At 37.1% G+C, this 23223-nt stretch overlaps 1 protein-coding gene and 1 non-coding gene across 7 annotated transcripts in view; one reads left to right on the forward strand and one right to left on the reverse strand.

Annotated features, from left to right (window-relative positions):
- The first annotated feature begins 2600 nt into the window (after positions 1-2600).
- Positions 2601-23223, forward strand: part of Pds5b (PDS5 cohesin associated factor B) — a 195783-nt gene continuing 175160 nt past the window's right edge. For all 6 annotated transcript variants that reach the window (XM_026395124.2, XM_026395125.2, XM_026395128.2 and 3 more), the window contains exon 1: positions 2601-2708. The gene's annotated coding sequence lies outside the window, so the exon portion shown is untranslated. The remainder of the gene's footprint in view (positions 2709-23223) is intronic.
- On the reverse strand, positions 17064-17136 carry Trnat-ugu (transfer RNA threonine (anticodon UGU)). The gene has a single exon. It is a non-coding gene; the product is annotated as a tRNA-Thr (tRNA).

The following is a 23223-nucleotide window of genomic DNA, read 5'->3' on the forward strand; positions in this document are numbered from 1 at the left end:
TAGTACAGATGGGAACTGGATGTGAGGTTTTCATGATCAAAGATAACTCTGCCAATGTTTGTGTAATATAAGCATTTTTATAGCATTCCTACATAATCTCTCTCAGGGCAGAAAGCATTTACAACATTGTTTGTGTTTTGGTACTGGGGATTGAGCTCATTTAACCACTGAGCCACAGCCCCAGACCTTTTTTGTATTTTATTTAGAGACAGGTCTCATTGAGTTGCTTAGGGCCTTGTTTAGTTGCTGAGACTGTCTTTGAACTCGAGATCCCCTTGCTCAGCCTTTGTAAGCTGGGATTACAGGTGTGTACCGCCACGCTTGACACAACTGAGTTTTGAATGGTTCATGTTCTCAATTGTTCTAAATTATATAATACCCAATTATGTTTATTCTGGTGAATTTCAACTTAGTTATTTTTTAAATCCTCAAATATAGAAGGGTATTTTTATTTTAATATCAATTTCAGACTTCAGTTTTCCTAAAAAAAATATAACCTTAAGTGAAGTTTTATATTTTCAATTTCTGCAAGTCCATTTGCTATTGTATAAAAGTATACCTTTCATGAGAAACAATGCTTCATTGAGCCTTTAGAGATTTTTCCTTCTCTGTTCTAAAGATATTTGTCCCATTGAGCCTTACCATGCTACTCTTTTGAAGGTCATATCCTTTCTGCAAACTGTATCATGGTTCATTCTTGTAGTGTTGCCAACCTGAGGTGGGCAATATGGGTCCATTTTTTGAAACTCAAATTTTATAATAGAGGGTTACTGGTGAAACTGGCAAAACTGTTCATCAAGTTGACACAATACCTTTAGCTATTTCAGGAATCACTGCCACATATAAATCAGGGAGCCCTGAAATGGCTAAAGGTATGTAAGAATGACATTCCTAAATAATTCATACATTCAATAAAAATATTTACTGTGCACCTTCTATGTGCCAAGGGTTGTGAATAAGGGCTGAGAACAGCTCAAACAACTCAGTCAAAATTTCCTGGCTCTCATTCTGTTGTTCTGAAACTTTCTTGCTCCCTGTTTTTGGAGGTTTGAGAATTGAAAGATAACAATCTTGAAAACAATCAAAGAGCCAGAGAAAAGCTTTTACTTTTCTTTCTTTCTTTCTTTTTTCTTTTTAGATCTAGACACCCTACTATCTCCTTCCAAGAAATACTTATGTTGATGGAACAGTGATGTAAACAAGGGAAGTTCCTGAGATAATTTTTAAAAAGGGGGCAGAAAGCACTATTAGAAAACTTAAAGAGGGCTGGGGCTGTGGCTCAGTGGCAAAGCACTTGTCTCACATGTGTGAGGCATTGAATTAGATCCTTAGCACCACATAAAAATAAACAAATAAAATAAAGGCATTCTGTTCATCTACAACTACAAAAAATAATAAAAAAACTTAAAGGATGTATGATAGATTGAATCCTATAGTATTTGATCTCAAAACTTCAAATGGTGTAACTGTTAACACAGGTCTTGTAAGAGTATGGAAGAGAATGAAGCAGGATTGTCCAGGGGACTTCACTGAGATATAAATGAATAGTGTAAGTGCTCTGGCCGGATGGAATTTTGTGACACGTCTTTCCTACCACAATAACATTTATTTATGTATCAGTATTACCTATCTTTTCTTTCAAATGATAAATATCCTGCTGTAATCCATTAGTTCACTTTTTGTTTTGTTTGTTCATTGTTGAAACATATTCTCTCTGGAACAGTTCTCGTAACCAAATACTTCACATCAGGGAACACTTGCTCACAGAAGGGATGGTATTAATGGAGGCAAGAGAAAGCAGTCCTTTTTTCACTTGTGGAAGGGTACTGGCTGGGGACAAAAACTTGCCCCATGGTAGTTGATTTGCTGTGATGACGGATCTGGAGGAAAGGCACCTCCAGGAGGTTGACGGGCAAGAAACCCACCTCCTGGAGTGCATCCCTGTGGTCTTCAGATTACTTCTCCCATAAATAAGGACAATTGGAAGGAATGGAATGCTTTGTTACAGGTCGAATTACAGTGCACCCCCTTCTCCTGCCGCTTACGAGACAATCCTCCCATTCGGAAACCGGAGGGATTTAGAAAAAATGTAACATACGATGTGGAAAAAAACTATGCATTCTGAGATCAGGAGGTCAGAACTACCAAGAAAGATGCAAAGTACTGAATAATACCAATTTTATTTACACAGCACAATTATGACGAACGTCAGTGCTTTAAAGACGGCCAACCTTTATCCAAAAAGTTAGAGATAAATAACAATCTAGGTAGTTTTCTGCAGAAGTCTAGGGAGCCTCAGAAGTAGAGAAGACATCGACCGCTATCCATCTCACAGCCGCCACGGCGTCGGCGTCGGCGACGCGCCCCAGTGGGTGTGCGCGCGCGCGGAAGGGGCGGGGCGGAGGAGGGGCGCGCGCTCGGTGGGCGGGGCGAAGCCCGGAGAAGGGCGTACGCGCGCGGGGTCATCTGGTCGGCAGGGGGCGCTGCGCACCCACGCCGCGCTCTGCCTGCCCCCGGGTGCTGTCCGCCGCGGTTCGATTGGAGCAGCCGCCGAGGAGCGCTTGGCGCCATTTTGAAGCGGAGAGGAGGAGGAACGGCCGGGCTGGCTGCGGAAGGGGAGGGGGGAGGAGGCGATTGGATGCGGCGGCGGCGGCGGCCGATCCCGGAGAGCAGCGGAGTGAGAGGAGTAGCGAGTCGGACACCCGGAGGTAGGAAACAATTCAGTTAACGGAAAGCAAATGTCTCTCGTCTCCCGTGGCCGCGATCCATTTTTCAGCGGCCGCCACCGCGGCTGTGTGTGTGTGTGTGTGTGTGTGTGTGTGTGTGTGTGTGTGTGTCGGGGCTGAAGCGCCGCCCGCCAGCTTGCCAGCCGAGGCTCGCCTTCGGGCGTCGGGGGGCTGCAGTGGCTGGCTGCCCGGCGGCGGCCCGGGGCGGGGGTCGCGGGGCGCGGGCCGGCTGTGCGGTGGGGGTGGGGAGAGCTCCGCGCTCTCCACGCCGCGGGCTCTGCGGCACCCGTGTAAATTAAACTTGCCGCCCAGGTTCCGGCCCGGGCGCCCGCGGCGGGCGGTGACCTTGCGCGCGGCCGGGGGTCCCGGGTGGCCCGGCACCCGCGCCCTCCCGCCGCCGCCCCTCCCCCCGCGCCCGCCCGGCCGGCCGGCTGTTTCCCGGGCGGCAGGCGGGCGGCGCGGTGCTCCTGTTGAATCCTCCTGCGGGCGGGTTTTCCCCTTTCCGGGCGCGGGGCGCTCGGGGGGCGCGGGTTGGTGCCGCCGGCGCTCTTGCCTCCTCCCGGGGTCACCGCGCGCCGCCCGGCCCCCGCTCCGGGTGGAGGACGCGGGCGGATAGAGTGACATTTTTACACGGTTACTTGCCAGTCGCGGGAGATAAAGCGCGCTAACCGCGCCTCTCGGTTGCTGCTGGGGGAATCCGAGGACCTAGTTGAGGAAGAGCCCAGCTCCGGCGTGAAGTGACTCCTTCCAGGCGACAACTGGATTCTCGCTTTGAGTTAGGATCGAACAGCAGTGAAAATGGTGTGCGATCGTGGATAGTTCGCCTTTCTGCACCGTTATTTCATTGACACTGAAAGTTTTGGGTCCGGAGAGGAGCCTGTTTGTGCTGTTGCTGTGGGTTTTGGGTACGTACGTTAAAGCTGGCTCTGAGCAGCCCGACTGTAATTTGAGGGGGTGAATCCGAACCCCGTAACGCGGCACCTCATCTTCAGTACTGCACGCTACAGCGTTCCTTCCCGCGGATGGTGTGAGCTCGGGAAGGGTTTGAAAGACCATTTACCCACACACTCCACACTCGCCGTAACCATTCTTACTAGGAAAGGGTTAATTCTTATTTTCTAAGAACCCTTCTCTCACACTTGTATCTCGAAGTGATGGATGGGCAGTGGTGTCCCGAATGACCCTATCCATGTGTATTAAATAGTTTGGGAAGCTTTGGATACAGCCTTTGATTTTGTAGTTTGGCTGCGGACTTGAGAGAGTTGAGGAATCCTGTATGTCTTCCTAATAACCTTTTAAAACATACTTGGTTTATATATCGGAGGTGAGCTGTAAATAAATCATAATCATTTAAATCCTGAATGGCAATATAATCACTGTTCTCAGTTAACACTAAGTTCCAAGAAACATTTACTATATTAAACTCAAGTACTAGTCAAATAGAAAAGTTAAAAACACAAACATAGACCTCGAAGGACCTTCTTTTGTATGCAATCCACATGTCACAGATGTTAGTATTTTTAGGGACAATAAAATGAGTACTGTGTGTGCACTTCAATTTGTGGAACAATTAGTCTTGCATCTCATGGTGAAAACAGAAAACCTAATTAAACTTTATAGTGGTGAATTCGTAGGTGAAAGTTAAGATACATACTTAAAACTTAACTATAAAAAACCATGTCCTAGGGGCCGGGGTTGTGGCTCATTGGTAGAGCACTTGCCTAGCATGCATCAGGCACTGGGTTCATTCCCCCGGCACCACATAAAAATGAAAAACAAAATAAAGGTATTGTGTCCATCTACAACTTAAAAAAATATATATATATACATACATATACACACAAATACATATATATATTCTAAGAACATTATTTCTTTAAAGTAAAATTTGTACATACTGTAAATTTACAAATATATATGTATATATACACACACACACACACATATAGTGCACTTTTTTATTAAAGCAGGGACTTTTTCTCATGGTTGAAAATTTTCGACCATTTCTTAGCTGTGTTTTACTTAGGTATATTTTAGTTGAGATGGTAGGGTTTGTCTTTTTTTTTTTTCTTTTTTTTTTAGAACTGTCTCTTTTTGGTTGAAGTTGATTCTCTTGGTATTAAATTGGCTTTTACAGTGGCTTTTATTAACTCTTGTTATTTTTATTTCTCTCTAGTTAGGAGCCCTGGTCCCAGTTTTCCCTAAGAATTAGAGGAGATATGTGAATATTGTGATTCTTGTGTTGAGTTGGTTTGTACTAAGGTTATTTGGTCCAAGGTTCTACTGAGCTGCTGTTGGATAAATGTTGTTTTAATTTTTAATCTTAAAATTGTTATATAAATTGTAACATTTTGAGGACTAAACTTTATCAATAATTTGTTAAGCGTAAAATAAAGTGATACCCTGTATTACACAAGGCTTTCTCTGGTAAAGCAGCTGCAAGACTACTTTATGAGGAAGGGAATATTTTGGGAGCCTGTGTTTTTTCTGCTTATTTCCCTTGGCAAATGTGGACTGTCTTTTGGCTCCCTTAGTTCTTTTTAAAAATCCGTTCGCTTATAACTAATAGGGAAGCTCACTCTTATTTGGTACAGACTCTTGGATGACACATATTGTGTATAACATTAGAAAAGAATAAATTTGTGTTAGTGTTAGAGCTACTAGGAAACAAAAAGATGATTTCCAGTTCTTATTTTATAGAGGAGAAATTAGGTTCAGATTATAGATTAATTGATTTATTTAAGGATACGGTCATTCATGTGGTGAAATTGGGGACAGCCCTTAGATCTCCTGTGGTCATTATTGTTTTATTCAGGATTTAACAATATTTAAAATCTTTGTGAGGCAACACATTATTCTCTATCCTCTTCTTTTCATTCATTCAAACAAAAAGTAAAACTTCAAGGTTAACCATCTGAGGCTTTTAACAATTTCTATCTAGTATTCACTACATTTAGGTTGTTTTACAAGATTACCTCTTAGATGTCTGTGTCTCCTAGAGCTACTTGATCTTTCATTGTGTAACACTAATTGACATGCCATTTTTTTCTTTGTGAAACTTGTAAGCCGGAATAATCTGGATAGGTTAGTATTGAACTGTATTTTATCATAAGATATTCTGTGTATGTGACTTTTATTTATTTATATATTTTTGGGTATTAAACCCAGGGCACTTAACCACTGAGTTATATCCCTAGCCCTTTTTATTTTTTGAGACAGGGTCTTATTAAGTTACAGAGGGCCTTGCTCATTTGCTGAAGCTGGCTTTGAACTTGGGATCCTCTTGCCTCAGCCTCCCCAGTTACTGTGAATATAGGTGTGCATCACTGTGTCCCACTTGTATATGAATTTTTTTTAAGAGAGAGTGAGAGAGGAGAGAGAGAGAGAGAGAGAGAGAGAGAGAGAGAGAGAGAGAGAATTTTTAATATTTATTTTTTAGTTCTCGGCGGACACAACATCTTTGTTGGTATGTGGTGCTGAGGATCGAACCTGGGCCATACGCATGCCAGGCGAGCGCGCTACCACTTGAGCCACATCCCCAGCCCATTGTATATGAATTTTAAGTTGAATTTGCTATATAAGTCATTTGTCTCTTCAGTTTACAATAGGCATTTTATTTGGTTTGTGTATTCCTGCTTGGGAATGTTAAAAATTTCAAAAATACTTAGTTTAAAAATAAAACTAGTAGTTTTTTTCCGAGAATGTATTTATTCTTTAAACTTAAGCTGCCAATTGATTTGCAATTTTGACTCCTTACAGAGTAGAGGTCAGTTCTTTCTCATAGTATTCTATTATGAACCCCTGATTTTTACCATTTTCTTCAATACTTGAAAAAAGCTTTATAAACCTTCCTTGCCAATTAGTTCAGGATTAAGAATAAGTTTGCTGTGTTGAGAATAGTTGCACTGGCAGAGTGATTATGCCTTTTGAGAAAATTATGATGATAAAACTCAGATGAATAAAGTTTAGCTTAAAAATTAAAGCCATTAATCTGAGATATTTAAAAATCTTTATAATAGTTATCATATCCCATTAATTAGATATTGATAGCTGTAATTAGACATTCTTGTTTTAGTTGTATAAACCTTAAAAGTCAGCTAAGGAGTGTGGAGGAAAGACTGATTATAAAGTAGGAAACTATTTTGAAGCATCTTTTGAGCCTATGAATACTCCATTCTGCCTTGCCTGTCTCTTCTTTGACAGAGAATGCTGTGAACTGATTCAGTAAAAATGAACAAGTATTAAGCCTTCTTTTACAAACAACCCCAATACAATAAACAGGACCAAGACATCCTGACACATTGAAGTGTAGTGATTGGCAACCCATATCAAAGTGATGGGAGCTGAGCAGGCCAGAGAAGTAGGACCTTTGCTGTTAATGTGTTCTAAAAGGAGCAATCTTTCTCCCCTCTTCTCTTCAGTGGTAGTTGAGGTTATTCTTTTTTATGTGAGAAAGTGCAATTAACTAAGATTAGATATACAAATGATAATAAGGAAGAAAAGCTATAACCAGGACTACTATCTCAGAATAGTTAGGGACCTATAAGAGGTTGTGGTTCCTTAATCAGTAGTTTAGGAATTCTTTTTCTCTTCTTTCATTGCGTGGGTGTGATTTTAGGTAAGTAAGCAAAGATTTTTAAAGAAAAGACCCATGTCCAAAGATATATCCCTTACTAACTCAAATTCTCCCAGGCAGTTTCAGCTATCCTTTAGATATGGGACTGGTTGCAGGAGGCAGTTGTTGCAAAGAATGGTGGTTAAATTTGGGGAAATAGAGTACTTGAAAAAATTATATAATTTAAGTTAAAAGTTATACACGTATAGTTAAACTTTACAGTGTACAGAAAAGTGAAGATAAAAATTACTTTACCTTCCAAAACTTGTGTAAAATTCCATAATGTTTATTTTTAAAAATTATACATACAGTATTATACTATTACATTGTACTTTGATTTGCTTTTTTCCTTAATGCTACAGGCACAACATTTAAAAATGAAAAGAGTATTTTATCATAAAAGGTACCATATTTGGGGTTCGGGTTGTGGCTCAGCGGTAGAGTGCTTGCTGCCGCGTGTGAGGCCTTGGGTTCGATCCTCAGCACCACATAAAAATAAATAACTAAAACAAAGGAATGGTGTCCAACTACAACTAAAAAATAAATATTAAAAAAAGGTACCTAATTGAGATTAGATTGTAACAGTTTACACTAACCAGCAATGTTTGTCTGTTATGTGTTCACCAACACTGGACTTTAACTTTATATTTTTTGCCAATTGGATATGTGAACCTCTATCTTGTTTTAAGTTGGAATTTCTTTGATTATGAATGAAAGTAAACATTTATTCATATGCTTATTAAGGGGCAGTTACTTTCAGTACATAACTTTAGTTTCAGTGATTTCATTTACTTGCTACTGACACCCCAGGTGCCACTTCCCTGCCCTCCCACTGAGCTAGTCCTTACCTGAGGCCTGAGATGGCCTGAGAGGTGGAACTTGAAGAGGAATAAGATTTTGGAGCCAGTGGCACCTTGAGGGGGATTGATGCTAGGACTAGAGAAGCCACTATGGTATACTATGAAAAACTGAAGGGCAATGTGAGAGTATTGAAAGCCCTTGATTTGGTGTTAACATAGGTACAAGAGGGGCAGAACCAACCAACATAGGGGGGATTTGAGAATCAGAAGAAATAAATTTTGTATAGGGTCTGAATGTTCTGTCCCATCCTGTCCCAATAAGAGTATAAATAAAAAATGGACCTTATAGCTGGAGTGGGTCCATTTTTTATTTTACTCTTATTGAATTTGTATTGGCAGGGGTGGCAATCTGGACCTCTTTATTTCAGTTTCTCTAGTTTTGAGGACTTAGTTTTTCTTATATGGGAAACTGATATTCCTTCAAATCAGTCAAAGGGAGCATTTTATTTCTGGACTCCTTCAGCTCTATTTTTTAATCTCTAGTATCTTTTTGTGGCTAATGTTTTACAAGAGTGTTAGAGGCCTCACATGCTGAAGTGTTCAGAAACACTTTGGAGGCTGGTGTATCTACATGAGCTTTGTTTCTATTTAATCCCTGTATACTGTTTTCTCCCTACCCTAGCTTTATTTTGTTTTCATGGGATGAGTATTTTTTTCCCCCATTTTAGTAAGATTGGGAGGTGACTGACTTACAAGACTCTTATCTTTGTCTAGTCATTATTTTTTCAGTACTGGGGATCAAGCCTAGACCTCCCAAGTGTTAGGCAAATGCACTACCACTGATCTATACCCTCAACCTTGTGTGCTTTATTATATATATTGTTTATCAATGGGCTGGCCCTTTATTGTTTTTATCCTAGTCTAGGCCATTAGTTCTCAGACTGGTTGATGTTACTTCTCCTATCTCTAGTGTTCACAATTTGGCATTGTGACATTTTAGTTGTGTCCAATAGAAGGGAGTGAATTTGCTGTTGGCATCTAGTGGGAGTGGATTGGCTATTCGCATCTAGTGGGTAGAAGTCAGGTGTGGAGGCTGCTAAACGTTCTACACTATAGAGCATCCCTCCATAAGAAAAAGAAGTTACCTGACCAAAATGTTTATTGTGTCAAGATTGAGAAACCTTTGTCTTGGCAGAGTTTGTCCAGGAGGCTGCATTTACCCACAGCTCAGCTGAATTAGATGTGTCCACTAATTTTGATCATAATAATGAAGCAATAGTAATGTTTAATGTGGTCTTGTGCTGTAGCTTTTGAGCAGTTTACCTCCTTCTTTCTTTGTAGTACCTTTCTTTTCAGCTATTGACTTTGCTTCTTCTTCCTTAGCCTTATGACATAACATAACTAGGTGAGGTCTTTATAATCTTAGTTGGAATTTGAAGATGACAAGCATTTAAGACTTGAATATATTTAAGCATTTGAAAATGCTGCTTGATGAGTAGGTTCCTTTCTAAGCAAGACAGGGGGGCATAATGCTTTAGCATATCCTTAAAAGTTAAGACTAGGGGCTGGGGATGTGGCTCAAGTGGTAGCGCGCTCGCCTAGTGTGCGTGCGGCCCGGGTTCGATCCTCAGCACCACATACAAACGAAGATGTTGTGTCCGCCGAGAACTAAGAAAAAATAAATAAATGTTAAAATTCTCTCTCTCTCTGTCCCCCGCTCTCACTCTCTCTTTAAAAAAAAAAAAAAGTTAAGACTACTTGAGTTTTTATCTTGTCTTCATCACTAAGTAGCAATGTTACCATGGGCAAATTGCCTAATCTTGCCAAGCCTGAATTTCTTTTTTTTTTTTTTTTTAAAATATTTAGTTTTTAGTTGGACACAATACCTTTATTTATTTATGTGTGATGCTGAGGATCGAACCCATGGCCTCATACGTGGTAGGCGAACACTCTACCGCTGAGCCATGACCCTAATCCCCCAAGCCTCAATTTCTTAATCTGTGAAGTGAGGATAATAGCAGATATCTCATTTTAAAAAATAGCTTTGAGATATAACTCACATGCCATACAATCTAGTCAATGAACGTGTATAATTCATTGTTTTCCAGGATATTTGCAGGTTTGTACAGCCATCATCCCAGTTTGATTTTGGAACTTTATTGTTTCCTGTTAAAAAAAACCAAACCCAATAATCTTAAAGCCATTAATTGTTACTTCCCATCACTCCTTATCTCACTAGTTTTTGTGATAAGCCAGGACAAAAGCTTAGTTTAACATGGTGCCAAAATGTAAGTGTGTGGTAAAAAATGATTATAACTTTTTGTGGACAGACTTGATTTGTGGCAAAGTTCATTTACATTACTTTAGAGAAGGGAAATATGGGATAATTGTTGAATGGATGTTTGCATGTACAAGGAAATTACGTTCAGTGCTGGCTAGATATAACAATGAAAGGTATTCCTTCTGTCAAGAGATGTATATTTAATAGGAAGAGAGAGGCTTGTGTAAAAAGTATAAAACACAGCAGAATACTGTTCATACTTTCAAGAATGCCTAATCAAACATGAAAAACTTCTTGAAGGAGGAACCATTTCACCAAATCTTAGATATTGGAAAAATGAGACTTTTGCCTCCATTGAAGAGTACTTTGAAGACAGGATTATGGTCTTAAATTTCTGGTAGCTATACCGACAGTCCTTTTTGATATTTCTAATATGTTATGAACCTGAAAATGAAATGTTCTAAATAAACTTAGTGAGAGCCTGATGTCTGTCAGAAGAGGCTATTGATACATGATCTTATTCTGTCATTTTGAGTTAATGACCTTTTAGTTTAGGTTTTGGTTTATCCCAGTTAATTGACTTTATTGAACAAGTAATTTCTAGACAGATTAGGTTCTTATACATATTTTTTCTTTTTTCTCTATTTTTACTAAGAACTATATTTTTGAAGGAAATTTCCCTCCTACTGTACTCTTTAACAGCATTTCTAGTACAATGTGTCCAAAATTGAGCTGCTTTCCCCTACTCTTTTATCATTTTCCAATTTTTGCTTTGGTTAATAACAGATTTTTTCCTTTTTCTTTTATTCTTCCTTTTTTTTTTAAGTTGTAAGGAATGACTAGATTTATCATGTTGGAAACCTTAGAGTCATTTTAAATGATCCTATCATCTTCCCTACCTCTCATCAAAGGAGTTACCAAATTTTGTTGATCCTGATACAGTATTTTAAAGTTCAAAAAAACCCAACTTTTTGCAGCTGTGTGGTGGTGCATGCCTGTATTCCCAATGACTCAGGAGGCTGAGGTAGGAGCATTGCAAGTTGAAGGATGGCCTTTCATGTGGTATTTCTCTGCTTGTTAGTACCCTTTTTCTTCTTGTGCACATGTCCAAAGTTCTGCTATACACCTCCATTTAGTGAGGCCCTAAGCACCTTAGCAAGACCCTGTCTGAAAATAAAAAGGTCTGGGGATGTAGGTCAGTGGTGAAATGCCCCTGGGTTCAATTCCCAGTACCAAAAACAAAACAAAACTAATTGCAAGTATATACTTCAAAAGTAAAATAAGAGACTTTTTATCCTTTTTCTTTATTTTACTTTTGAAGTATATACTTGCAATTAGTTTTGTTTTGTTTTTGGTACTGGGAACTGATAAGAGACTTTTTATACTTTTTCTTTTTTTCTTTATAACCTTTTCCATCTCATTCCAGACTTCTGCAATAATTTATAAATGTTACTGATTTCTTATATATCCTTCTGGGGATTTTAATAATACAAACATATATAGATATACTTATTCCACCTCTCCTCCCTCTTACCACATTTTTCACTAATGTTGGGAACATTAACTCCTTTTCCTGCCCTTTAATTTTTTCACTTAACAGAATGTCCTGGAAATCTTTTTGTTCTAGCATATAAAAGCACCGCAATAAAATGTTCCAATTGATAGATTGTTTCCCAGTTTCTATTATAAAATTGCTGTGGTGAGTATAATTTTATATGGATATCATTTTGTACATAGGCAGGTATGTCTGGGGTAAATTCCTAGAAGTGGAATTTCTGGAACAAGGAGTGTAACAGATATAATTTAAAAAAAATATTTTTTAAAGTTGTAGTTGGACACAATACCTTTATTTGTTTATTTTTTAATGTAGTGCTGAGGATCGAACCTTGCACCCGCTAGGCGTGCGCTCTACCACTGAGCCAGAACTCCACATTGTTAAGTTGTGCTTCCTAGAGGTTGTAACAGAAATGTATATGTAAGAATACATGTGGGCTGAGGTTGTGGCTCAGGGATAGAGTGCTCATCTAGCATGTGCGAGGCCCTGAGTTTAATCCTCAGCACCACATAAAAATAAGTAAATAAAATAAAGTTATTGTGTCCAACTACAACTAAAAAAAATAAATATTAAAAAAAGAGAATACATGTATTTCCGTAAACTTGCCAACATTGAATAATCAGACTTTTTGGGTTTTTGCCAATCTATTAGGTGAAAAAATGGTATTTCAGTGTAGTTTTAGTTACATTTTTCTTATGAGGAAATTGAGCATTATTTTATATGTTTGAGCCATTTTTATTTTTCTGAAAACTTATATTTTCCCATTTTTTTTTCTTATTTTAAGATTCTGAGTTACTCTTCATCCTTGTATCTTTGGTTCGTTTACTGAAAGTGAAATGTTGCTTGTTTGTTCTCCTGGGTTCTCTTCTTACTGCTGGTCTGTTTGCAATTTTATTCCCTTCCAGACTTGCCTGTATGTGTTCTCTTTCTCCCTCCCCCACCTCCCATGGATATTTCTCATCACAAATTTTGTGTCTCGTTGCTTGCTTATAACTCTTCAGAGGCTCTTTAATTCAAATACCTTAGCATGAGCATGGTAGCTTGCGGGCATTTCATTTCTTTCTAGGCTCTCTGATCCTTCCAAATGTTGAACTGCTCCCAGCTCCCTACTGTATTAGACCCTTTATCTCTGTATCTTTCCATGTGGTATTTCTCAGCTTGTTAAAAACTCTTTTTCCTCCTTGTGCACATTTCCAAAGTTCTGCTTTACACCTCCTATTCAGCAATTAATAGGTTTTTCTGATACCTGACTCTTACTTCAGGCAGTATTCATTGCATCTTTTTCTTTACAAGATCCCATGTATACCTGATACGGAAAGTCCCACGTTTTCTGTTTTTATTATTTGTTTAAGCACATGTGTTTCTATGCCCAAGATTGTTAGCTTCTTGAGAGCATGGGCTTTAGTTATTTTGGAAGCTAGCATAGTGTTTAGCACATAGTAGGTGATAAGTATTTATTGAATATACACAAGTATATGTATAGAAATTATATATGTGTCTACTCAAAGCAAAATTAATATAATATTGAGCTCACAAATTCATTAGAAATTATTTTTCTTTTTATTGAAATGTAATGTGCAAAACCTTCATGTTAATTTTGATGATGTATGACATTATACCAGTGTAACCGATATCCCAGAGAAGATGTAAAGCATTTTCATTATCCCAGGAATTTCTCTTGTTTACCTCTCCATTCATTTCTTCTTGCCCTCATGCACTCTAAAAGCAGATTAGTTTTGTTCTGTCTTCTTACAGTGTGTGTGCTTTTGTATCTGGTTTATTTTTTAACATATAATTTGTATTCATTCATGTGGTTGGAAGTATCAGTAGTTCTTTGTTTTTTTTTTTGAGTAGTATTTCAGTGGATGAATATACCACCGTTTATGGTTTTCTTATAGTCATTTGGGTTGAATCCAGTTTTTGATGTCAAAAACTGGATACAGTTTTTGACTGAGTAAGTCCTATACAGGTCTTTTTGCAAACATGTGTTTTCATTTCTCATGGATAAATACTTTGAAATGGAATTGCTGGTTTATAGGGAGATGTATGTTTATAAGAAACTAGATTTTCAAAGTGGTTTTCTGTTTTATACTCCTAACTGAATGTATGAGAGTCCTAATTGTTTTATATCCTTGCCAACATTTGAGTAATCAGAATCACCCACGTAATCACTATTACCTAAGTAATAATAATTTTGGCTATTCTAGTTGTTATATGGTCTCTCATTGTGGTTTTATTTTGGATTTCCTTGATTAGTATTTTTTTCTTGTGTGTGTGGAATGGCTCTTCAAATTTTCTGCTCATTAAAAAATGATTTTTTATTATTGATTTGTAGGAATTCTTTTTTTTTCTTTTTTATTTGTTCATTTTAGGTATGTATATATCTAGTAGAATATATTATACATGTATGGAGTATAACGTATTATAATTAGGATCCCATTCTTGTGGTTGTATGTGACATGGAGTAAACACTGGTCATGTATTTATATACGAACGTAGGAAAGTTATGTCCAATTCATTCTATTCTTTACTATTCCCATTAGGAATTCTTAATACATTCTGAATATAATTTTTTTTGCCAAATCTTTGAATTGAATATTTCTGTTGTTTGTAGCTTGTCTACTTACCCTAAACTATATTTTTGAGAAGCCGAAGCTTTTAATTTTGAAGAAGTCCAGTTAGCCAATATTTTCTTTTGTTGATTGTGTTTTTTGAATTTGAATAAGCCTTTGCCTACTCCGAAGTCAAAAGAATATTGTGGGGCTGGGACTGTAGCTCAGTGGCTGACTGCTTGCCTAGCATATGTGAGGCAGTGGGTTCTATTCTCAGCACTACATAAAAATAAATAAAATGGGTTGGAGTTGTAGCTCAGTGGTGGAGCACTTGCCTAGCATGTATAAAGCACTGGGTTCGATTCTCAGCACCAAATGTAAATAAATAAAAGAAAATTAAGGCCCACCAACAACTAAAAGCATATTTAAAAAATAAATATAATAAAGGCATGCTGTCAATCTACAACTATTAAAAAAAGAATATTGTCACTTTTTTTTTTATTTAAAGAAGATTTATAGTTGTGTTTGACAGCTTTCTTTTACTATATTACATTCCTGAGACAGTTTACTCTCAAAAACTTATTTTGGGGCTCATAGTTTTTGAGTTTCCATTTGGTCATCAGGTGCACCTTCTGTTTTTAAGCCTCTGATGGGGGTGCTGGCTGCAATAGTTACATGTCAGGGAGCAAAACCATGTAACTATTGCATGTGTGTAATGAGAGACTGAGGGAGAAAAGAAGGGAGGGAGTGGCAGGGTTCCCACTATTGCCCAGTGACATGAAGATATCCCATGAAGATATCCTGTGGGCCCTACCTCTGAAAGGTTTCACTGTCTCCAAGTTGCACCACCTTAAGATCAAACTTTCTGAGTCATTGGGATTCCATGTGTGTGCCACCATCCATGCCTTTGTCAGTTTGTCAGTTTCTTTGAAAAAGGATTTTGGGATTTTCGATTGGGATTGTATTCATCCCTAGATACGTGGGGAATTGACCACTTAACAGTATTGAATATGGTCTTCAGTCTTTAACATGATCCTCAGTGATTCCTTCCTCCCTGTATTTGCAACTTTTATAGTCATCTTCCACATTGTATCAGAGTTGGTTAGTGGGGAAAGGGTGATGATATGTGACTTGAAATTAGTGTATTAAACACACTGTGGCTTGTGTATTGGTCTCTCTCTTAATACCCACTTTGAGGAAAACAAGTTGCCTTGTTGTGGAGTAGTCACTGCCAAGACTGAAAGTTCTGGCTTTTTTTTTTTTTTAATGGTATTGGAGATTGAATCCAGGGGTGCTCATTGAGCCAAATCCCTTTTTATTTTTTGAGATATGGTCTTGCTAAATGGTGAGGGTCTTGCTAAGTTGCTGAGGCTTCCCTCAAATTTGCAATCCTCCTGCTGTGATCTCGGATTTTACCTGTTTACAAGCTAACAAATCATCCTGCTATATAGATGTTGATAGAAGATACATGCATGACTCATGGGTTAGAGTTGAAGGATAGTTTTTTGTAGATAGCAGAGGTATCAGTATTTTTGTGCCAGTGCCTTGAGCTCTGGTTTATACTGGGTAATATGAAGTGGACCAGATAACAGTTTTACATGCTGTGCAATGTGTTACATGAGGAAATCTGTATGGACATAGGGAACTTGAAATTTTTTTTCATAATTTTTTAATTGGTACATTAGTACATAATGGTGGGATTTGTTACATATTCATATTTGTACACAATATAACAATATAATTTTGACTGATACCATTCTCTAATATTTTCCCTTTTCCTCCCTTCCTCTGCTTCCTGTCTTCCACTGTACAGATCTCCCTTCAATTTTTATGAGATTCTACCCCGTTTTTCTTTGTCTCTAGCTTCTACATATTAGAGAAACATAATAGCCCTTGACTTTCTAAGTTTGGCCTGTTTCACTTAACACAGGATTTTCAAGTTTCATCCATTTTTCTACAAATGACATAATTTCATTCTTCTTATGGTTGAACAAAACTCCACTGTATATTTTTACCACATTTAAAAAATCTATTTTGTCCATTATTGGGTATGTAGTCTGGTTCCACAGTTTGACTCTTGTGAATTGTGCTGCTATGACATTGTATGTATGTATCACTGTAGTATGATGACTTTTCAAATTTTAAAAAAAATATTGTTAATTATAGATGGACACAATACCTTTATTATTTATTTTTTATGTGGTATTAAGGACTGAACTCAGTGTCTCACATATGGTAGGCAAGTTTTGTACCACTGAGTACAACCTTAGCCCCTGACTTTAATTCTTTATGATGAATACTGAGAAATGGTATGGTTAAGTCATATGGTGGTTCCATTTCTAATTTTTTGAGGAAATTTCATACTGATTTCCATAGTGGTTGTACTAATTTACAGTCCCATCAACAGTGTAAAAAGTGTTCCTTTTTCTCTTCATCCTCTCTGTTATTTATTATTGTTTGTATTATTGTTTATATATTATATATATATTTTAGTTGTAGATGGACACAATATCTTTATTTATTTATTTATTTATTTGTGGTGCTGAGGATCGAACCCAGGGCCTCATGCATACAAGGCAAGCGCTCTACCACTGAGCTACAACCCCAGCCCTATTGTTTGTATTCTTGATGCTGCCATTCTGATTGGAGTGAGATGAAGTCTCAGTATAGTTTTGATTCGCATCACCCTAATAGTTAATGATGTTGAACATTTTTATATACATTTGTTGGCCATTTATATTTCTTCTGAGAAGTGTCTGATTAGCTCATTTGCCCATTTGTTATTTGGGTTATTATTATTATTATTTTTTAGTTCTCTATTCTGGATATTAATTCTCTGTCAGAAGAGTAGCTAGCAAAGATTTTCTCCTATTCTGTGGGTTCTCTTCACATTCTCATTTCCTTTTCTGTGTAGAATCCTTTAAATTTGATCCTATCCCATTTGTTAACTCTTGGTATTATTTCCTGAGCCTTAGGGATCCTATTGATAAAGTCTTTGCCTGTGCCAATATGTTGGGAGTGTTTGACCCTATGTTTTCTTCTAGGAGTTGTAGTTTCTAGTCTAATACCTATGTCTTTGATCCATTTTGAGTTGACTTTTGTGGAGGATGAGAAATAAGAATCTAGTCTCATTCTTCTACATATAGATAACCAGTTTACCTAGCACCATTTGTTAAAGACTGCCTTTTCCCCACTTTGTTTTTGTTACCTTTGTCAAGGATCAGATGTCTGTGTGGGTTTGTCTCTGTGTATTCTAATCTGTACCGTTGGTCTGTGTGTCTGTTTTAATGCCAATACCATTTTGCCATTTTGTTTTTGTTCCTATAGCTCTGTAGTAAAATTTGAATTCAGGTATTGTAATGTCTCCAGCATTGTTTTTTTTTTTTTGGTTAAAATTGCTTTGGTTATTCTGTGTCTTTTATTTGTTGAATCTTAGGACTGTTTTTTCTAGTTGTGTGAAGAATGGCATTTGTATTTTGATGGGGATCACATTGAATTGTTGTTGCTTTTTAGTAGCATGTCCATTTTAACAATATTAGTTCTACCTATGCATGAACATGGGCATGGGGGGGTCTTTTCATCTTCTGAGTTGTTTTTTTTTCCTTTTCTTTTGGTACCCAGGATTGAACTTGGGCACTCTGTCACTGAGCCATGTCCCCAGCATTTTATTTAGAGACAAGGTTTCATTGAGTTGCTTAGTGCCTCAATTTTGCTGAGGCTGGCTTTGAACTCAGGATCCTCCTGCCTCAACCTCTCGAGCTGCTGAGATTACAGGCATGCAAGGTCATCTAAGTTTTAAATTTTTTTTCTTCTGTGTTCTATAGTTTTCAATGTAGAAGTCTTTCACTTCCTTGATTTAAGTTTTTTTTTTTTTAAGGTCTTGTGAATGGGATTTTTCTTTTTTCTTAGCAGATTCATTATTGGCATATAGGAAAGCTATTAATATTTGTATGTTGATTTTGTAAAATACTTTGCTGAACCTATTAGCTATAGCAGTCTTCTCGTGGAGCTTTTGAGTCTTCTAAGTATAGGCTCAGATAGTCTGCAGTGATAATTTGACCTTTTTTTTTCTTTTAATCTCTCTTATTTCCTTCTTTTGCCAAATTAGTTGATCTAAGATTTCTGGTACTATATTGAATAGGACTGGCGAGAGTGGACATACTTGTCTTGCTCTAGATTATAAAGGAAATACTTTCAATTTTCTCTGTTCACTGTGATGTTGGCTTTGGGTTTGTCATATATAATGTGTATAGTGATGAGGTAAGTTCCTTCTGTCCCTAGTTTGTTGAGTATTTTTATCATGAATGGTGCTTGAAAATTGAGGCTTTCTTTGCATTTATTGAGATGACAAAGTGATTTTTGTCCTTAAATTTACTTATGTGATGAATTGCATTTATTGATTTGATACGATAAACCATCTATTTTAGTCAGTTTTTTTTTTTTGCTGTTTTGACTAAAGGATCTGACCAGAACAATAGTAGAGGAGGAAAAGTTTATTTGAGGGCTTATGGGTTCAGAGGTCTTAGTCCATAGAAGGCTGACTCCATTCCTCCAAGGCTGAACATTGTGGTGAGAGAGGGTGGTGGAGAAAAGCAGCTCACATCATGGTGACCCAGGAGGCAGAGACAGACTCTACTCTCCAAATACAAGACACGTACACTAAAACCATGCCCCAATTCCCTTCTTCTCCAGTCTCACCCTACCAATTCTTGCAGATTAGGCTAAAGCTACAACCTAATAATTTCTCCTCCAAACCTTCTTGTATTGTCTCACATGTGAGCTTTTGTGGGACACTTCACATCCAAACCATAACACTATCCTTGCATCTCTGTGATAAAACCAACTTGGTCATAATGTGTAATCTTCTTAATATGTTGTTGAATATGATTTGTTAATATTTTATTATGGATTTTTACATTTATGTTCATTAGGGATATTGGTCTGTAGTTTTCTTCCCCTGATGAGTCTGTCTCTGGTTTTGGTATAAGGATGATACAGGTTTCATAGAATGAACTTGCAAGTGTTCCATCCCTTTCTAATACTCAATAAACTGAGGAACATTGGCATTAGTTCTTTTTTAAATTTTTTTTTTTATTAAATGCAATGCTGAGAATTGAACCTAGTGCCTCACATGTGCTAGGCAAGCGCTCTACCACTGAGTCACAACACCAGCCCGCATTAGTTCTTTTAAAAGATTGGGTAGAATTCAGGTGAGATTCCATCTTGTTGTGGGCTTTTCTTTGTTGGAAGGCTTTTTATTAATGCTTTCATCTCATTCCAGTTATTGGTCTCTTTAGGTTTTCTGTATCTTCTTTATTCAATTTTGCCAGGTCATGTGTCTAGAAATGTGTCCATTTAATCTGTGCTTTCCAATTTATTGGAGTATAGTTTTTCAAAATACTTCCTAATGATCCTCTGAGTTTCTGTTATGTCTGTGGTGATTTTTCCATTTCACCTCTTATTTTTAAATTTGGGTCTTTATTTTCTTTTGATTAGTTTGGATAAGGACTTACTAATCTTCTTTATCTTTTAAAGAACTAATTGCTTATTCCGTTTATTTTTATTCTCAATTTTCTTTGATTTCAGCTCCGATGTTAATTATTTCCTTCCTTCTACTGGTTTTAGAATTGATTTGTTCTTTTTCAAGGGCCTTGAGATGTATCATTAAGTAATTTCCTTGAGATCTTTCTGATTTTCTTATGTAGACACTCATAGCCCTAAACTTTTCTCTTAGAACTGCCTTCATAGTGTCTCCATGGTTCTGATATGTTGTATCACTATTCTCATTTGATTCTAAGAATTTTTAAATTTCTTGCATTTTCTTTTGTCACCCATTGATCATTCAAAGATGTATTGTTCAGTCTTCATGTGTTTATATAGTTTTTTTGTGTTGATTTTTGATTTCATTTAATTATGATCTGATAAGATACAAGGAATTATATTAATTTTTTTCTTTTTTTGTATTTGCTAAGATTTGTTGTGGGCCTAAAATATGGCTTTTTTTTTTTTTTTTTTTTTTTTTTTTGGTACCAGGGATTTATTCAGGGGCATTTAACCACTGAGCCACATCCCCAGACCTATTGGTATTTTATTTAGAGACAGGGTCTCAACTGAGTTTCCTAGCACCTCACTGTTGATGAGGCTGGCTTTGAGCTTGCAATACTTCTGCCTCAGCCTCCCAAGCTGCTGGATTACAGGTATGTGCCTACCTTTCCTGGCTGTTTTGAAGAAGGTTCTGTGAGCTGCTGAGAGGAAAATGTATTCATCTGTGTTTGGGTGCAATATTTTTGTAGAAGTCTGTTAAGTATTTAATTTATAATAATTTTAGGTTTCAAGTTTCTGCTGAGTTTGTTTGGATGCCCATTTTATTGGTAAGAAAGGTATGTTGAAATCACCTAGTATGGTTGTACTGGGGTCTGAGTCTTTAATTTGAATAGTGTCTGTTTTATGTAATTGTATGTACCAGTGTTTGGAGCATAAATATTTACAATTGTTATATCTTCTTGTTGTGTTACTTCCTTTACCAGTATGAAGTGACTTCTTTGTATCTTCTGATTAATTTTGGCTTGAAGTTTGTTTTCTTGGATATGAGAATAACTAATCCTGCTTGTTTTCGGGCTCTGTTTGCATGTGTATCAATTTCTGTCCTTTCACTTTCAGCCTGTGACTGTCTTTACCTTTAAGGTAGGTCCCTTACAAACAGTAGATAGTTGGGTCTTGTTTTTTTAATCTATTCTGACAACTTATTTTACTTTGAAATTTAATGTTGTTATAGAGAGCTGTTTATTAATTCTTGTCATTTTGATTTGTTTCTAGTGTTTAATTTGGTCCTCTTTCTCATTTGCTTAACCACTGTATAAATTAGATTTGTGTATTTGTAAGTTTTGAGATGTTATTGATTTTTCTGTAGTATTGGCCTAGTAGTGATAAATTCTTTTTAATTTCTGCTTATCTTGAAAAGTTTTTATGTCTTTGATTCTGAGTAGTAGCTTTGCAATCTTGGTTGACAGTTATTTTCTTTCAAGATTTGGAATACATCATTCTAAGTACTCTGACTTTTAGAGTTTGTGCTTAAGAAATTGAAAGTAATCATAACTGGCTTACTTCTAAATGTGACCTGATGTTTTTCTCTTGAGGTTTTTAAAATTTTATCTTTTCTTCTGTAAGGCATTTTAATGATAACATACCATGAAGAGATCCTTCTTCCATGTTGTCTATTTGGGATTCTGACTATCTTCTGTATCTGGAAGTCCATTTCATTTTCTTGTTTTGGAAAATTTATTTCCCTGAAGTGGTTATCTATTCCATTGTCCTGCATCTCGCCATCCCTCTTCAGTTCCAATGATTTTAAAATTTGTTTTCTAAATGTTGTCCCAGAGTTTTTGTATATTCTGGTTACGGTTAGTTTTTTAAAATTTTGTCTGAATGTTGAGGTTGGCTACTTTGTTTTCCATTTTTGTGTGATCTGCTCTATTTGAGAGACTTTACTGAATAGTTTGGTTTGTCTTTCATTTCCAAGATTTTTGTTCTTTTTCAATATTTTTATCTCCTTATTGAGTTTCTCATTCATAGCCTGTACTGATTTCCTTAATTCATTCAGTTGTTTTTCTGTGTTGTTTGAATTTATTGATCGTTTTATATTCATCCTTTTGAATTCTTTATCTGATATTTCATCTTCTACAATATCTTGAGTCAATTGTTTGTGAATTATGAATGTTAGGAAATATTGTACTAGCTTCCCCCCTCCCCATGTTTCTTGTATTCTTGTGTGGGGTTTTATATATCTCTTGGAGTGGATTTCTCTTTCACTCTTATGTGTGGGCCATTTTAAGGTATGTTCTTCACTTGCCAAAATATCCTAGAATGATCTAGATTGAGACCCTTTTGTAGATGTAGTATATCAAGCCTTTATGTTAATTTTCTTTTTCACTGTAGGAATGAATGTCTGTTGAGTGGGACCTGAGGGGCTTACCCTTGCCTTTCCTACTTGGGGCTTGATTGTTGTTTTTTTTTTTTTATCTCCTCTATTTTTTGCATTAAAGCATAGCTGAAGTTCAAGTGTGGTTAATTTGTGTGTGGAGCAAGGTGTGGTATCTTTTGGCTGGGTATAGTTGAACAGCATAGTCCACTCTGTGAACTTGTAGTGTTCTTGTAGATTTCAGGCATCTCATTGAGAAGCAATATGTAGAAATATAAAAAAAGACCCATTAAATATTGTTTCAACATCCACATAGCAGAGAACTGAGGACTTTTGCCAGTGGTCTTGAGTGAATTTGGGAGTAGACCTTTCTGTAGGTGACCTGAGTTACAGTTTGACTGCAACGTCAGGAGAGACTTTCAGCCACACTTACCAGCTAAGTTGCTCCTGCATTATTATTATTATTACTATTTCCTTTTTTCCTTCTTTTTTTGTCTTTTCAGTGCTGAGGATTGAATCAGGCCTCACATATGCTAGACAAACACTTTACCACTGAACTACACTCCAGTCCTGTTCCTGAATTCTTGACCTTCGGAAACTGTGTGAAATAATAAATGTTTTGAAGTTGTCTAAAAGCCAGAAATCTTAGCATCATGTACAGCCTGTTAAAAATGCAAATTAGTAGACCATCTTAGACCTACTGCGTATGAATCTTTACTTTTAACAAGATCCACAGAGAAGAAAGGTGTATTATTTAAGTCGTGTTAGAAACACAT

Source organism: Urocitellus parryii, chromosome 2 (genome assembly GCF_045843805.1).
Source record: "Urocitellus parryii isolate mUroPar1 chromosome 2, mUroPar1.hap1, whole genome shotgun sequence".
Lineage (NCBI taxonomy): Eukaryota > Metazoa > Chordata > Mammalia > Rodentia > Sciuridae > Urocitellus > Urocitellus parryii.